This window comes from Protopterus annectens, chromosome 9.part0, assembly GCF_019279795.1.
Source record: "Protopterus annectens isolate FY-2018-M chromosome 9.part0, PAN1.0, whole genome shotgun sequence".
Lineage (NCBI taxonomy): Eukaryota > Metazoa > Chordata > Ceratodontiformes > Protopteridae > Protopterus > Protopterus annectens.
This window is the reverse complement of record NC_056743.1, coordinates 939,631,053-939,643,420: the sequence shown is the minus strand read 5'-3', so window position 1 is coordinate 939,643,420 and position 12,368 is coordinate 939,631,053.

Genomic DNA, 12,368 nt, shown 5'->3' with positions numbered 1-12,368 from the left:
AGGAAGGCGGGAAAACAAGGATTATTTTTGTTTTTTGGTAGAAACACACAGAAAATGCAGAAACAGTGATAAATTAGTTACACAGGCTAGCACACTTTAGTGGGCAGCCTCCACAGTTAAATTAAACAAACAAACAAGCAAACTTTCGATCAAATACAACTAAAATGTAACTTTAAGTGCAGATTTTAAAATAATGCAGCAATCAGTTAAGAAACAGTTCAGGCTAGTTCAAGGTAAGCTGCAGAAGCTATTCCAAGTGAAAAAAAAGCAAAGATACTAGAGAAGCTAAAATGACTTAAGGCACTTGCTTGGAACTGGTGGAATATACAAGAGTGAATCATCCCTACAATGTGCATATTCGCAAAACATGTCAGAAACGAATTTCAGATATTAAAATTTACTCAGCACTATTTCTTATTCGCAAAATATGAAACGAGGCATACAGACCGTTCTAAATGATATTTGCATGCACCAATATGTACAATGTTAATAAAAATTCTCAAATTACTACGGAAAATGTTTGAAATAAAGTCCAAATTGCATAAAATGAATAAAATAAAGGGAAATTATGTCATTTTTTCAATATGTGCTTAGTGAATCTATATTTTTCGTATTAATCAAAGATATTCGAGCTATCAGAAATGTGTAAAGTGTTGGCATGTTTGTGCAGTATTACAGTAAATCTATTTCACAGAATATAGCCATTACAGAGTATATTTTGCAAAGTACAGTATTTTGAAGAGCTTACTGTGCATTTGAATATTATTACAAGCTCACAGAACAGTTTGTTCATATATAATTACAAGGGCCATATTTTCAGTGTGTTTGTACATATTTGTGGGCATGGCAAACTGATTTCGAAAACCTAGTGCCCTTGTGTTTGATAGTAGTATTGCTGAGAACTGGAGAGTGAGTAAGACGACATGTCCATACAGGCTGCATTTTCTAATAAAGATGACTGTACAAAGGCATTTATTCTGCTAAATTTAGCTGGGTCAGAAGCCATAGAAAGGGAACGTTCATTTGTGTATGCACCTGCTATCTATACAAGAGAGGGGAAAACTGTTATATTGTTGTATCAGCTGAGTCGAGGGAGGACCCAGAGTGCTTAAAACGTAAATTTAGAGAAATGGTTAACCTCCAGACAAATGTTACAATGGAAAGGCACTTATTTTACACAAGGAATCAAAAGCTTGGTGAAACTTTTGCAGCATATATAACTGACCTTAGAAATAAGGCTAAAATGTGCAGATCTGGTGATTTAAAGGATGAGTTGATAAAAGACAGACTTGTGTGTGGTTTAAAAGATGATGCTGTGAGAAAGATTTTGCTTCATGACAGTAATTTAACTTTGAATAAGGGTATTGAGATTTGTCAGATATACGAGCTCACAGAAAAGCACACAAATATGCTTACAAATGAGAATAGCTCTAGAAGGCACAATGATAAAACTCATGTTGATAGTATGTAGCACGTGGTTAAATGAAACAGGCTCAAGCACATGGCAGCAACTGTAGCCCTTGTAGCACTCACTGGTAAACCCCAGAACTTTCTAGCAAATTCTAGAGCTCGCACTGTCTCAGTGAAGCATAAGAGTGAGTCAGCAAACTCATAGGCCCCAACCCAGTTTTATTGCCAACTGTCATAATTGTGGTGGAAGTAATGAATCTAAAATGGAAAAAATGTTTAGCTTTTGGTCAGCAATGCCACAAATGCAATAAACAGAATCATTTCAAAAGGTTTGGTAAATCAAAAGGCCCACATTCTTTTATCAAAAAGGAACATTTTAAGAAATGAGTTGATCAATTAGAAAGCTGCAACCCTACTCTTTATGTTGATGGTATCTCAGTTCTTCATGAAACAGGTAATGCAGTAAATTTAAGGGCAAAGAATGAAGTAGTTTGTACTGTTCGGATAAAATGGCAGACCCTAGAGCTCAAAGTTGATACAGGTTCTGAGCGCAATGTTATGTCAGCAGAAATATTTGCTAGAGTGTGTCATGGTGAAAGGCTTGATTTGGCAAGGTGTGCGAAGCTTGTTGCTTATGGAGGTGAAGAAATTCAGACCAAAGGCTCAGTAGTGCTTTCATGTTACTCTGCTGGAAGAAGCTACGACTTATTATTTTATGTGGTCAAGAGGCACGTCTAGTTGTTATTAGAGCTCAGAGACAGTTTGAAAATGGGACTGCTTTCATTTAATAAGGAAGTCTACCAAATTAGCTTAAAAGACCACTACTCTAATTTCACCCAGTACATTTTTTTACCTATGCTGATATTTTCAAAGATAAACTAGGCAAACATCCAGTTGTGTGCTCCATGAAGTTAGACCCAGAGGTCAGTCCAGTTATCAGGCCTGGATGTAAAGTTGCAATAGCCATGCAGGGCAGAGTCAAAGCCCAGCTAGATAAAATGGTGCAACAAACTGTGATTTGTCCAGTTGCAACTCCAACTGAATGGGTATCTTCCATGGTGCTAGTTAGTAAGAAAAGCTCAGATGACATCAGAATATGTATTTGATCTATGAGATTTGAGCAAAGCACTAAAAAGACCGCATTATCCAATGTGCCCAGTTGAAGAAGTTGCAGCCTTGATGCCTAATTCCACTGTTTTTTTCCTGTCTTAGATGCAAAGAGTTCATCTTGGCAGATTCATCTTGACAAAAAAATCCTCATTACTCACTACTTTCAGTACTCCGTTTGGCAGGTACATATTTTTGAGAATGCCATTTGGGATTAATTCTGCAAGTGAAGTCTTTCAACATGCAATGAAGGAACTTTTTTCGCGGTATTCTTGTGCTATTATAGTAGACGATATACTAGTAGGAGGTAGTGGTGAAGCTGAACATGACAGAAACCTCAGAAAAGTTCTAGAAAGAGCACATCAAGTGAATCTTAAGCTCAATCCACAGAAATGCAAGTTCAGGCTACAAGAAGTTACTTATATTGGTCATTTATTTGCCAGTACAGGCATATGACCAGACTCTTCAAAGCAAACAGCCATTCTCGAGATGCCAGCTCCAGACAATGTTCAAGCCCTACAACGTTTTCTTGGCATGGTTCATTCCAGACTTGAGACAACTTTCAGCACTGCTTAGAGAGCTGACACGTAAAGGTGTATCCTGGTCTTGGTTAGAGCAACACCAAAGAGCATTTGATGTCCTGAAACAGAGAACTGCAAGTCCACCATCTGTCAGATATTATGATGTTCACAAACCAGTTACACTATCCTGTGATGCTTCAAAATGTGGTCTTGGTGCAGTCATTCTACAAGAGGATCAACCTGTTGCCTATGCATTGAGAACTCTTACCCAAACTGAGATGCAGTATGCCCAGATTGAGAAAGAGCTTTTGGCAATTGTGTTTGCATGTTCAAAGTTCCATGATTATGTTTATGGTAGACCTGTAGAGATGGAAATAGACCACCAACCTCTAGTCACTATCATGAGAAAACCTATGCATTCAGCTCCAGGCTGACTGCAGCGCATGATGCTGAGATTGCAAAAGTATAATTTCAGTCTTGTCTGCAGGAAAGGCAAACTTCTTTATCTTGCTGATAAATTATCCAGAACACCCAGAAACACCACAGAGCAGCATGAGAATGAGAATCTTGATTTTGAAGTCATGGAAGTGAGAAAATTTTCTTCCACACATCTTGATAAGCTGAGAGATCACACAGCCACTGATCCAGTTTTACAGAGGCTTAACCACTTTATTCAACAAGGATGGCCATCAAAGCAATCTAGTTTAACTCAAGAAGTGCAACTTTATTTTTCATACAGAGATGAGATTTTGTCTGATAATGGTATCATGAAAGGTCTGAAAGTAATTGTTCCAAAGTCCTTGCAACCAAAGTACATTACTATCTTGCATTGTGATCACCCATGAGCCAATTCTACCAAAAGAAGGGTGAGGAGCTAGTATTTTGGCGTTCTGTGTCACAAGACATTGAGAGAGCACTTTCATCTTGTTCCGTCTGTAATAGTACTAAGCCACATCAACAGAAAGAACCACTGCAGCTAAACAAGATTTCGGAACTACCTTGGTCAACAGTAGCCACTGACATCTTCGAGTGGAATGGTCAACATTATTTGGTGTTAGTAGATTCTTACTACAGTTGGTTTGAGATTGGCTTACTTCCAAACCTAGCATCCATTATTGTCATCACTAAGATGAAGTGCCATTTTGCAGCACATGATAGTCCACACAGTTATTTCTGACAATAGCACACAGTTTACAAGCCAACAGTTCAAAAGATTTGCTGAAGAATGGGACTTTACTCGTGTACAAGTAGCCCTGAGTACCCACAGTCAAATGGTTTGGCAGAATGTGCAATTCAAAGTGCAAAACAGTTACTAGAGAAATCAAAATTAGATAATGGTGATGTTTTCCTGAATCTCTTGAATGTCAGAACTGTTCCTCATGATAAACAACTTAGTTCACCTGCTCAGAGACTTCTGTTGAGACAAACCAGAACCACATTACCAATTAGTAGTCAATTGTTGGTTCCATGTGTCAAGCACAGCAGGTCAGTGAAAACCAATCTGTTGAAGAAGCGTTTAACCCAGAAGTCCTACTACAATAAAACCAGCAAACCGCTCAATCCATTACGAGAATGAGAAGTGGTAAGGATGCAGACGTCTAGAGGTTATGATTGGATTGGTGTCGTGAAGAGTATTTGCCCAGAGCTGAGATCATACATTGTGGAATCACAAGGATCAGACTTTAGGCAGAAGCATTTAGTACCAGTGTCCAAGCCTATACCACAGCACATAGTCTGTGAGAAAGACTCTTTATCTCAGAGTGAGTTGTCCGATGTTCCAATTCCAGAGGAAGTTCCAGAAAATACTCCCATTCCTGTGATGAATCCAGAAGTTCCTAATATGAGTTTTTCACCGAAGACTGTCCCTGTTGCTAAATTTAGTCCAGACTGCTATGGTACGAGATACTGTCAGATCTCTAAACCCTGTAACAGATACAAAGCAACTTGGACAATTTACAATGTGTTTTGTTTCTAATGTCTATACTAATGCATGTCTAACTCTAATGTTGTTTTTACAAAGGGCAATCTTTTTAAGAGGGAGGATGTAGATCAATGTGTGTGTGTATGTACCTTTAAGAAGTTATCCAAGGGCTTGCACAAGTGTATAAATACTGTGCACGTGCGAGCCTGACTGCCATTTTGTAGCTAAGATGTAAGCATGTATATATGTAAGGTCTGTCTGTTAGCCACTTCTCTTATATTTTATGATGGTGCTATCCATCCTGGTGTGTTTCTGTGTATTAAAAGCATCTAAACGAAATAGTCTGCCTGCTTGTCATCTGTGTTAGAGAAGGATGAGCGGCACTAGAGGAATACAAAGTGTTCATACATATTAAATGTGCTTTATCTCTGTTTCATAATGAGGTACTAAGCAGTTACTGTCTACAAAATTCATTTTTTGTGTTGCCATAAGTTATCTGCTTGTGTCTTTGATTTAAAACAACATTCTATAGGCAATACGTATCAGTACCATGTCTCACGCATAGCAATTTTAATTTCTCTTCCAGGTGGATGCCATGAAGACAGGAACCTCACAAAGTCCTTCTTGCATATATTCTATTATACACAAAGAAATATGTACAGCATGATCTGTTTGCACAGTCTACACATTCCAGGTAGGAAGTTCTCTGCTTTCTAAGAGTGTATTGCTTCTCACTGGACTAATATTTGGAATTTTCACATATATGATTTATGCATTATAAAATTCTCTGATTAATTTTTGCCTTTTCCTCCTCTTATAGCACTATTCTTCTTGATGCTTTTCAAGACTCTTCAAGTCCATCAAGATTCCATATGAGAAAGATACATTGGTATCTGAATGAAATCTCTTTGGTTCCAGCATCAACACCATTTATCTTTTCAGATCCCAGGTCTCCCCTTCTCCCTCCCTGCTCCAAAGCAATCAGCCACCACAGACGCTTTGGACTTTGCTTGGGGAGCAGTTTTAGGTGGGATAAAAATACAGGGGGGTGTGGGATACCAAGGATAGATGCAAGCACATAAATATCAAGGAGAGGCTTGCCCTGATCAAGGCGCTCAAATCTCTGAACCATCTTTGGTCCACTGGACCTCTTCAAGTGGTTACAGACAATACCACAGTTATGTAATACATCAACAAGCAAGGGGGAACTAAGTCATATCCCCTTTGCGGACTAGCCATGGGATATAGCTTCACAGCACAGTCTCACTCTACAGGTATCCTACATTCCATCACAGCAAGACTGTGTGGCAGACAAGCTGAGCAGGACCAGGGCAGACCCTCATAAATGGAAAGTAGATCAGAAGGTCTTCCAGGATTTGAGCCATCTGTGGGGGCTTCCTTAAGTAGACCTCTTTGTCTTCTCTCTGAACAATCAACTGGCAAAATTCTCTTCCAGGACGCCATGCAAGAAGGTCTGGAAGACAGATGATTTTTCTTCCCCTTGACAAGAATGTTCCATATGCCTGTTCACCCCTTCCACTAATATCCAGGGTACTTCTGAAGATTCAAAAGGAATCACCCAAGACTATTGTTCTCCTTTCTGGCCCAGACAACTATGGTTCTCCCTACTTTTGGAAATGGCCAGGGGCAATTACCACAAGCTTTCTCACAGAATGGATCTACTCACACAAGAACAGGTGTGCTTGATGCATTCCAACATAAATTATCTTTAATTGACTGCCTGGATGATAGTCTTAATTTCTCTTGGGCACCTGTTTTCTGTGGATGTGCAGCAGGTACTAAAGGAGGCAGGAAAGCCTGCTACTAGAAAATCATATATTAGCAAATGAAAAAGGTTTTCTAGTTTGTGCCAATAACATAACAAGCACCTATTCAGGGCTAGTTGTTCTCTGGTTTTACAGTATTAGTGTGAGTTGCTATCATATGGCCTGTCAAGGTCCATTTAGCAGCCATTTCAGCATATCTGCCTTTCAAGGTGTTCTCATGTCAAAATGTTCTTGAAAGGCATTTTGCATAAGAGGCCTCCAAGTAAACCAGTGCCCCCCCTTGGGATTTTAATTTTGTGTTAGAAAAGCTAACACTTGCTTCATTTGAGCCAGGTAATCTGACTGGCTTGAGGTTCTTAACTTGGAAAATTTTACTGATTGCACTGAACTCTGCAAGAAGAATGTCTGAATTGCAAGGTCTCATGGTGAGTCACCTCTACCTCATTTCCTTTGGGGACAGGGTTTCTTTGAGAACTAAGCCTTCTTGTATGCCTAAAGTGGTATCCAAGTTTACTGTAAACCAAACTATCCATCTCCCTGTTTCCTTCCTGAAAGTAAAATGAGGGATAAAGGATATTCCATACCTTGGCTGCCTACATACAACTCATACTATTTTAAGAGAACTAAATCTTTCACATCTTTGGATCAATTGTTCATCTCTTGTGAAGGTAAGAAGAAGGGACAACCTGTGTCTTAACAGGTTATGTTCAAATGGTTGTCTAAATATCACCTTTTTGTAATACTAACCATGACAAATCTATTCCAGGCAAGGTCAAGGTTCACCCTATCAGGGCCTTGGATTAATCTATGGCTTTTTTGGAAAGAGTTGGATTCTAGAAGTATTCTAGAAGCTGCTACTTGGTCCTCTGTGCATACTGTTATAAAGCACTACAAACTTGATTCCTTCTCTAGGTCTAGCTCAGGGGTCTGCAACCTTCACTATCAAAAGGGCCTTTTTGGCCCATCTCCCACCCAATAAAATTCATCAGGAGCCACAAAACCTATTTGACCCCTAAAATGAAGATAACAGTGTATAAAGTTTTATATATCGTTATTATCCTAAATATAAAATAACTAAGTTTATGAGCAATATTTAAAATCCGTCTCTATTTTTGTTCCTTTGTTGGGATTGCTCACTCACTCTCAGTGTGTGTGTGTGTGTGTGTGTGTGTGTGTGTGTGTGTGTGTGTGTGATATCGCACAACCTCTTAGAACAAGAAATCTGTCAAAGTCATAAATAGTGGGAAACAAAAGCCCAAAAATAGGGACACCTTTTGAATACTGCTCTTTCAAACTTAGAAAGTTGATAGAATAACATATTTTGCATTAGCATGAATTTTCTGAAGGGTATGAAGTATGAAACTCAAATGTCTATTTTTTTCTGACTTCAGCCCTCAATGATTTGCCAGAAAACCACAATTTTATGAGAAACAGACCAAAAATATGAGGCAAAAGTCAGGACATTCTGCGAAAATCTGCACAATCGAGAGGTAATTGTGTGTGTGTGTGTGTGTGTGTGTGTGTGTGTGTGTGTGTGTGTGTGTGTGTGTGTGTGTGTGTGTGTGTGTGTGTGTGTGCGTGTGTAGAAAATGCATGTTAACAGAGACCATATTATTCTAGCAAGTTTATAAGAGCAATATTTAAAGTCCATCCATATTTTTGTTCTTTTGTTCCCCTTTATTTGTGGCTGTGTCAGGATTTCTTGTGGTAAGACTTTGAAAGGTATGGAAACCTTTCAGGAGATGCTGTTGCTGCCAGGGGATCTCTCAGTGTGTGTGTAATGCATGGCAACAGAAATCATGTTATTCTAGCAAGTTTATAAGTTTATAAGAGCAATATTTAAAGTCCATCGCTAATTCGCACTCAGAGTGTGTGTGTGTGTTGTGCAGTAGAGTGGCCATTATTTTTGAAAGCTACAGGGAGCCACTGCCGAGGGGTGGAAGAGCCACATGCAGCTCCAGAGCCGCAGGTTGCAGACCCCTGGTCTAGATCAAGCTTTGCTAGGTCCATTCTCTAGGGGTTCCTGGACCCTTCTCCTTCCACATATAGTTAGCTTTGGTAACCTACCGATATAGCTAAGGATACTGCAGCAGTGATCAATATGAAGAACATAGTACAGTTGTGTAAGCTTGAACTTACCATAACAGTAGATGTTCTAATAATTACTGCTGCAGTAGCCACTCCCTGCCTCGAGGAAGTGGGCATTTATTTTTTTGTTATCCCTAGCATTGTTCTTTCAGGACTCAACCTCTCTCTGCTGGTAGGAAAGCCCTGAGGTGCTTTGCTCCCAAAATTGTCTTTTATTCAGCTCAGCTTGAGCTGCTTGACAGTTTGGGTGCATGAAAGGTACCCTGAAGCTTTCGAAGTGGCCAGCTGTTATATCCTTGGCATGATATACCCAATATAGCTAAGGCTACTACAGCAGCAATCATTTGAACATCTGTTATTATGGTAAGTTCAACTTACACAACTACACTTTTACACAACTAAACTTTTACAATCTATTCACTGCAGAACCTCTTCCTCACTTTCCCTTCAGATGATTTTGCCCAGGATTATCCTTTTTTCTGAGAATAGAGCATTCCTGCATCTTTTTCCTTTCTGTGAGCTATTGTTTGTTTTTATTATATTTCTACATTTTTCCTTTCTTCCTGACAATACATATTCATATCCTCAATCATTTCTCAGAAAACTTGTAGTTTCATGTCCTTCTTTGTTGCTGTCCTCTGATTGTGCTTAGTTCTGTGTCTTTCTGTAGGTGTGGCCTGTGGAGACAAACTGCACATTAGAATTCTACAAATGCTAAGTGGATGAGATTTCGAGTTGTCAATTTCAGTCTACTGATGCTGAATTTGTTAATCACTGTTTCACACAGGAAATTACCTCGGTGTGGTTTCTATCTGTGTGTTGCCGGGAATTGTGTGTATGTGGTAGTTTTACTTTTCTCTGAGATTGTGTGATAGTGCATTCAGTATATTTAAGAAAGGGGATATGGGGTGAAACCATCATAATGGTGTGTAGGGGGCTTGCATTCCTGAAAAAATACATGGTTGTTAAGGCATTTCAGGTAGTGAACCATGTTTTTTTTTCAGCTAGATGAAATTTCAGCTGGTTGAAAGTCAGAAATATGTACAAGTGCAGAACTGAGCATTATACCCAATATGAATGCTCATGAATATGCTATATTATATGGAGATTTCAGAGGTTAGAGTTTTTGCTTCACTACTCCTGGATCTGGCATTTTAACTTGACATTTGGTTAATGTCTATGTAAAGGTGGCATGTTGCTCTTGCACCTGTTTAGATTTTCTTCAAGTACTTTTTTCTTCCCAAATACAGTGTAAACGTCCATATAAATGAAAATTTAATTTGCCCTTGTTGATCAGACTGTAGCACAAAAAGAGTCATAAAAAACATAATTTGACTTCTTTTTCTTCCTGATTGTGCTTCTGTTCTTAAATGCCTTTATCAAATCATCTTTCCCTTCTTCAGCAGTTTTGCTTTAGTATTCAAGGCAGCACCAACTGCATTTTGCCAGCAGACAATGTACTAATCACCATTCCCTGAATTACAAATAAGCACTAGAAACCTTTGGCAAGTTCAGAGAATTTTTTATTTGACCACCACAACTCCATCACTTGTATAGATTATCTCAGCTTCAAGGATAAGCCCCCAAGGTTGAACAACTTTGAAATGGGTGAGCAAACAATGCCATAGTAGTCAAGTTGAGATTTCACTGAATTGCTGTTGCTCAATTGTCAATCCACAAAAGTGCAGTTAACATGTTGCAATATTTTTGCTTTACTTTGAGATTATCCAAGATAATTCTGTTAGAAAAACTGCAGTTACAAGCTGCATTGTTTATCTGTACTTGGGTACTACTATGCACTGTATCTGTGAAGTTATGTGACCCATCACCTAATGAATAGGCCTGATGCAGTATTAAACACATGTTAATTAGTGTACTGACTTTTAAAACATAGAAATGGAGTTTTTGACACTAGATAAGGACAGCTTGACCCACAATGTCCACACATTGCTGCAGTCCCTACATTTCTTTTCATTCCATGCATCACATGAACTGCTTGATGCAAGTTTTTTTTATCCGGTTTTCTTTTTATGAACACTGGAATGTCTTAGCTCTTTTCAGGGTACTAGTAATTTATTTTTATTATTTGTCTGCTGATATTTTGATGTTTACTCAAGCATTTATGCAGAGATCGCATACACGAGGCTCAAAGAAGAGATATCTGTCAAAATGTTGCCTATAAAAGTAGAATAATGTAATTTTTATTAGCTTTTTCATGGTTACACAGAAATAATGGAAAAGAATATGTGTAATAGTTGAGAATAAGAATTTTAACAGCTACTAGTTAATCTGTGCTTGTTGAGTTCCTTAATGAGATTGTTAAGAAGATTTGTTAATTTTTAGGTAGAAAATGGGAATGACGGACATTTGGAAAGTGAAGTATTTATAACCTGTGCTATTCTGATGGAAAACATGCCAAAGATAATGAGAACTGATCTTGTTCATATTAATGAGATTATCTTTTTTCCCAGTTTTTATTTCACTGAAAGGTTCAGACATGCCCTTATTGCCCTAGACAGTGATTGGGCTGATAAATGGTTTTCTGAATGCTTTGGAGTTAAATGAAGCTGTATCATTGTACAAGTTGGTTATTTGCTGGATAAAGTTGTTTAAACATTTGTTGGATTACAGTAATGCTGCTTCCTATTTCTTGTGGTTGGATGAGAAGGCAGATCATAATCTGCTGAGAATGATATTTTGCTCCTGTAGTCAGATATGAATATAATCTCATAAATCCATACACCAGGTCAGAAGAGATGTCAGTCTCAAATGGAAAGAAGCAAGTTCCATTTTTGATACATAATCCTAGTACTATCAGTTTTTGATTTACTAGTTCCTTGTTAGCTATGAGGTACGTGGAAAGCTTTTTGATATTTCTGTGCCCTTTTCAGGTGACAGTGCAAAGCTATTGTATTTTCGAGCAATTCTGATTTTTCAATCAGTTTATGAGGGAAGTTCCATTTCTGTTGTATGAAATCACACACAGACCTCTGAGATCCTTACTCTGCAGTTTAACATTTCGCAGTATAAACTACATCACTAGTTGTAATAAATATATGAATCTGATATTTGGTCCCTGAGTCCCTAGATGTGACAGCTTATGTATCAGACAAAGACCCAAGTTAACAGGAGAGTATACAATAATGTTAATAATTAGTATAAAGTGGAAATGAGACACTGGAGGTGAATGAATTTGCATATGCGAAGTTGTTCAATCTCACCGTTCATTCTTTACTGATGGGTTCGGAGCTGATCCCTTGGCTCTGATATGGCCAATTGCAAAACTCGAGGTCTTCAAATAGCTCAAGGCCAAGTCCCTATCCCATGGTACACCTGGAGTTGCCCCAGATCTAGTTTGCTGCTTCAATAGATTGAAGGTTCTGCATTAGCTCGGGCCAGTAAAACTGTTTTTTCATTACTTACTTAAAACATTTTTGCTAGTTAGATAGTTTTATGGTAGTTTAGAATAGTTTATAAAGCTCTTATAGCATTTTGATGTGTTTACCTTCTTTATATCCCTTCCCATCTAGTGTG